Here is a 6,020-nt window from a genome sequence, read left to right on the forward strand (position 1 = left end):
TAAAAGAATAACAAAACAATTCCTGCCAGCTCACTGTCGCGCCGCGACAAGCCCAGGTCGCGCTGCGACCGTAAGGGTATTCAGAATCTGGGTGTTACAACTCTCCCCCACTTAAATCGAATCGTGTCCTCGCGATCTAAGCTCCATGAAAATCAGGACGATACACATTCCTCAACTTCTTTTAGTTCTCACATAAACTCTGAATCCCATGATGCCACCATTGCATCCTATAAGTCCCCACTTCCTGGTTACACCACGTTCTAACCATTCAACAGGCACAGTCGCCGACCCCTTGACGAACTCCAATCCATGACTTAGAGTACCATCATCGATCGGCACTCTGATATCGGCCAAAAAGTCACGTTTTACCCCCGATATTGAGCCCTAAATCAATAAAGTTCCAAAATTTGTCGGCAAAATTATCGATTTGTCGATTGATTTTGTAGATTAAGTAATTACAAAGGCGATGCAAAAATAATAAAGTAAAACGGAGCTAAAACGAAGATTCTAGAGCGAAAACAGTGAAAGACAAGTTACGTCCCAGAAAATCAAGTTACGATCCAGGAAACAAGCTGACCAGGGCAGGCCATACGGCTTGCCAGCCGGCTTGTCGTACGGCCTTCCATAAGGGAAAATGGCCTTCCATACGGCATGGGCAAACGGCCCTGCAAAACGGCTGACCAGAGCAAACGGGCAGCAAAAACGGCCTGCCATACGGCTTGCCAGCCGTATGGCAGCTGAATCCAAGTGTATTTAAAGGGCCTCTTCCACTCATTTCAAGACACACTCAATTTGTACTTCACTTTATATTTTCAAGCTTTTTAGTTAGTTTTTAGTAGTAGCTAGCTTAGCTTTTATTTTCCGGAGGATATCCCGGTGAGTCCCTACGATCTCGGGCAGATTTCTTCAGCCTTTTCAGGTTTTTATCCGAAACGCTTGTCTTTTGTATTAAACATGTATTGTTACCCTTTATGTTTAATAATGTGTTCCGATATTACCTTGTTAGTTTAATTAATCTGTATGTTGCCATGATAGAAGTTTGGGTTAGCATAGTTATGTTAAATTAGTACAGTTATTGTTGTTATGCTGAACTTGTGAGTCTAATAGATTTGTATGCTAGCATCTTAAGGATTGACCAACCTAGGTTGTGATCAGGACTTGTCTGTAGTGGCCCGAACTTTTCCATGTTTATATATATTAATTGAGATTGATATTTACATGATTAAATGTTTCCAACATGTTAAGCAATCAAACTTTTTAAGACTTGATTAATTGAAATATGTTTCATATAGACAATTGACCACCCAAGTTGATCGGTGATTCACGAACGTTAAAACTTGTAAAAACTATATGATGACATATATATGGATATATATATATATAGTTAACATGATACTATGATAAGAAAACATATCATAAAGTATATTAACAATGAACTACATATGTAAAAACAAGACTACTAACTTAATGATTTTTAAACGAGACATATATGTAACGATTATCGTTGTAAAGACATTTAATGTATATATATCATATTAAGAGATATTCATACATGATAATATCATGATAATATAATAATTTAAAATCTCATTTGATATTATAAACATTGGGTTAACAACATTTAACAAGATCGTTAACCTAAAGGTTTCAAAACAACACTTACATGTAACGACTAACGATGACTTAACGACTCAGTTAAAATGTATATACATGTAGTGTTTTAATATGTATTTATACACTTTTGAAAGACTTCAATACACTTATCAAAATACTTCTACTTAACAAAAATGCTTACAATTACATCCTCGTTCAGTTTCATCAACAATTCTACTCGTATGCACCCGTATTCGTACTCGTACAATACACAGCTTTTAGATGTATGTAATATTGGTATATACACTCCAATGATCAGCTTTTAGCAGCCCATGTGAGTCACCTAACACATGTGGGAACCATCATTTGGCAACTAGCATGAAATATCTCATAAAATTACAAAAATATGAGTAATCATTCATGACTTATTTACATGAAAACAAAATTACATATCCTTTATATCTAATCCATACACCAACGACCAAAAACACCTACAAACACTTTCATTCTTCAATTTTCTTTATCTAATTAATCTCTCTCAAGTTCTATCTTCAAGTTCTAAGTGTTCTTCATAAATTCCAAAAGTTCTAGTTTCATAAAATCAAGAATACTTTCAAGTTTGCTAGCTCACTTCCAATCTTGTAAGGTGATCATCCAACCTCAAGAAATCTTTGTTTCTTACAGTAGGTTATCATTCTAATACAAGGTAATAATCATATTCAAACTTTGGTTCAATTTCTATAACTATAACAATCTTATTTCAAGTGATGATCTTACTTGAACTTGTTTTCGTGTCATGATTCTGCTTCAAGAACTTCGAGCCATCCAAGGATCCATTGAAGCTAGATCCATTTTTCTCTTTTCCAGTAGGTTTATCCAAGGAAATTAAGGTAGTAATGATGTTCATAACATCATTCGATTCATACATATAAAGCTATCTTATTCGAAGGTTTAAACTTGTAATCACTAGAACATAGTTTAGTTAATTCTAAACTTGTTCGCAAACAAAAGTTAATCCTTATAACTTGACTTTTAAAATCAACTAAACACATGTTCTATATCTATATGATATGCTAACTTAATGATTTAAAACCTGGAAACACGAAAAACACCGTAAAACCGGATTTACGCCGTCGTAGTAACACCGCGGGCTGTTTTGGGTTAGTTAATTAAAAACTATGATAAACTTCGATTTAAAAGTTGTTATTCTGAGAAAATGATTTTTATTATGAACATGAAACTATATCCAAAAATTATGGTTAAACTCAAAGTGGAAGTATGTTTTCTAAAATGGTCATCTAGACGTCGTTCTTTCGACTGAAATGACTACCTTTACAAAAACGACTTGTAACTTATTTTTCCGACTATAAACCTATACTTTTTCTGTTTAGATTCATAAAATAGAGTTCAATATGAAACCATAGCAATTTGATTCACTCAAAACGGATTTAAAATGAAGAAGTTATGGGTAAAACAAGATTGGATAATTTTTCTCATTTTAGCTACGTGAAAATTGGTAACAAATCTATTCCAACCATAACTTAATCAACTTGTATTGTATATTATGTAATCTTGAGATACCATAGACACGTATACAATGTTTCGACCTATCATGTCGACACATCTATATATATTTCGGAACAACCATAGACACTCTATATGTGAATGTTGGAGTTAGCTATACAGGGTTGAGGTTGATTCCAAAATATATATAGTTTGAGTTGTGATCAATACTGAGATACGTATACACTGGGTCGTGGATTGATTCAAGATAATATTTATCGATTTATTTCTGTACGTCTAACTGTGGACAACTAGTTATAGGTTACTAACGAGGACAGCTGACTTAATAAACTTAAAACATCAAAATATATTAAAAGTGTTGTAAATATATTTTGAACATACTTTAATATATATGTATATATTGTTATAGGTTCGTGAATCAACAGTGGCCAAGTCTTACTTCCCGACGAAGTAAAAATCTGTGAAAGTGAGTTATAGTCCCACTTTTAAAATCTAATATTTTTGGGATGAGAATACATGCAGGTTTTATAAATGATTTACAAAATAGACACAAGTACGTGAAACTACTTTCTATGGTTGAATTATCGAAATCGAATATGCCCCTTTTTATTAAGTCTGGTAATCTAAGAATTAGGGAACAGACACCCTAATTGACGCGAATCCTAAAGATAGATCTATTGGGCCTAACAAACCCCATCCAAAGTACCGGATGCTTTAGTACTTCGAAATTTATATCATATCCGAAGGGTGTCCCGGAATGATGGGGATATTCTTATATATGCATCTTGTTATTGTCTGTTACCAGGTGTTCACCATATGAATGATTTTTATCTCTATGTATGGGATGTGTATTGAAATATGAAATCTTGTGGTCTATTGTTACGAATTGATATATATAGGTTAAACCTATAACTCACCAACATTTTTGTTGACGTTTAAAGCATGTTTATTCTCAGGTGAATATTAAGAGCTTCCGCTGTTGCATACTAAAATAAGGACAAGATTTGGAGTCCATATTTGTATGATATTGTGTAAAAACTGCATTCAAGAAACTGAATTCGATGTAACATATTTGTATTGTAAACCATTATGTAATGGTCGTGTGTAAACAGGATATTTTAGATTATCATTATTTGATAATCTACGTAAAGCTTTTTAAACCTTTATTTATGAAATAAAGGTTATGGTTTGTTTTAAAAATGAATGCAGTCTTTGAAAAACGTCTCATATAGAGGTCAAAACCTCGCAACGAAATCAATTAATATGGAACGTTTTTAATCAATAAGAACGGGACATTTCATTGTCCACCTATATGAACTTAGCTACTTCATAGGATTAAGACCCCTGGTTATACTATATCTGAAGATTCTATGAACTCGGTATGGCCGGAGTTTCCTAGAGGCATCTAATGCGCTTTTAGGACACGAAACTTAGGAATTGAGACATGAATGACCTAGTATGCCTATTGACTGTTCCAAAGAGAACTCTTAGGAGCTGTTAAGATTTAACTAATGCCTTGACTATATGACCCAAACCTATTGCATGTTCTTATTTGATTGTTGCTCTAGGATTAAGTCATATCAACTGTTTAGGTATCTATCTCTTAGCAATAGGCACCCAAATCTTTTAAAGTTTTATTTTTGTCTCATGCTTTTTGATTTTTTAAAAATTATGTTAATTGCAAATGATGATAACAAGACGGGGACATTAGAGCATCAGTTTTGAAGTAAAACATGATTGACCAAGTCTATAATGGGAATCTCTTTGATGAAAGTTTCATAATTCTTCTACGGAGTATTACTTTACCAAAAAAAAAAAAAGATGGTGATAAAGGGGATGAGTGGTGAAATTTTCAACAAATTTCAGGGACCAAATGTGTATTTTTGACTAACAATCGTTAATGAATTTGACAAAAATTACCCCAATTTTAAAATTTTTAAACACGTAATCATTTTCTTGCGCAAAAAACAAAATTGAAATCCGTTTTAGGCTTCAGCAAATTGGGGGTTACTAATGATACACATACCCTATTAGCTCGTGTAGCGCATCAAACAACATCACCATATGAGCCATGCATATTGCGCGCTAAAAGGAATAGGCGCCCGATCGCGAACCCCGCGCGGATTCTGTTCTAGCGCTAAGGGTACGTATGCATGTCAGGCGACGTTGTAGATGGTAGAGGACACATGGCAGACAAGAATCAGGTCCGACAAAACACTTTTTACTTTTGTCGGGTCAGCTCACACAACAAGGTACTATTAGCAGGCCACGATCCTTTTAACTCTATTATGTGGTGATAAGAAAAAAAGGTTACCCTATAAATAAAGGACCCAGTCCACAGTAGAAGGATTTGGACATCCACTCTACATTTACACATATACTATTTTTAAAACAGCGCCTTTTACATAGCGACATTTTACCCGCGCTACCGAACTTATAGCATTTCACTAGACATACCCTTGATTTGTAGGTAACGTTCTATGAACATAAACCCTACGACCTAGCGCGAGCCATCGCAAACCGGGTAACCCGTCGATGGGTCATGTTTAACCACCCCTGCTGAGATCCTCATCTTCTAAGGGGTTATTCACGGTACTCCGGACCGGAGAGTTAAACTCAATTGACCCTTAAATCCCCCTTCATTGATGTTAAACATGGACCGAATCCGATTCATTTATTCTATGCTTGATCAGTTACCTTGATTGTCAAATTGGATAACTTAGGTTATTTTCGGGCCTTTTGCCCTAAATTATACTATGTAATTCATGACTAAAACATAATTTTACATTTCTTTAAATTTTTTAATCAATGCGCGTCTTATATTACAAATTAAACACAAACACCCCTTTATTACTCTATATATTACGGAGTAAGTTCAATTCTATAATGTGGCATTGGGTTGG

General features: G+C 34.5%; 1 non-coding gene across 1 annotated transcript; it reads left to right on the forward strand.

Moving 5' to 3' along the window:
• Nucleotides 1–4,794: 4,794 nt before the first annotated feature.
• LOC139850965 (small nucleolar RNA R44/J54/Z268 family) lies at nt 4,795–4,891 on the forward strand. The gene has a single exon (XR_011760336.1). It is a non-coding gene; the product is annotated as a small nucleolar RNA R44/J54/Z268 family (small nucleolar RNA).
• The last annotated feature ends 1,129 nt before the right edge of the window (nt 4,892–6,020 follow it).

The sequence above is a fragment of the Rutidosis leptorrhynchoides genome, chromosome 5 (assembly GCF_046630445.1).
Source record: "Rutidosis leptorrhynchoides isolate AG116_Rl617_1_P2 chromosome 5, CSIRO_AGI_Rlap_v1, whole genome shotgun sequence".
Classification (NCBI taxonomy): Eukaryota; Viridiplantae; Streptophyta; class Magnoliopsida; order Asterales; family Asteraceae; genus Rutidosis; species Rutidosis leptorrhynchoides.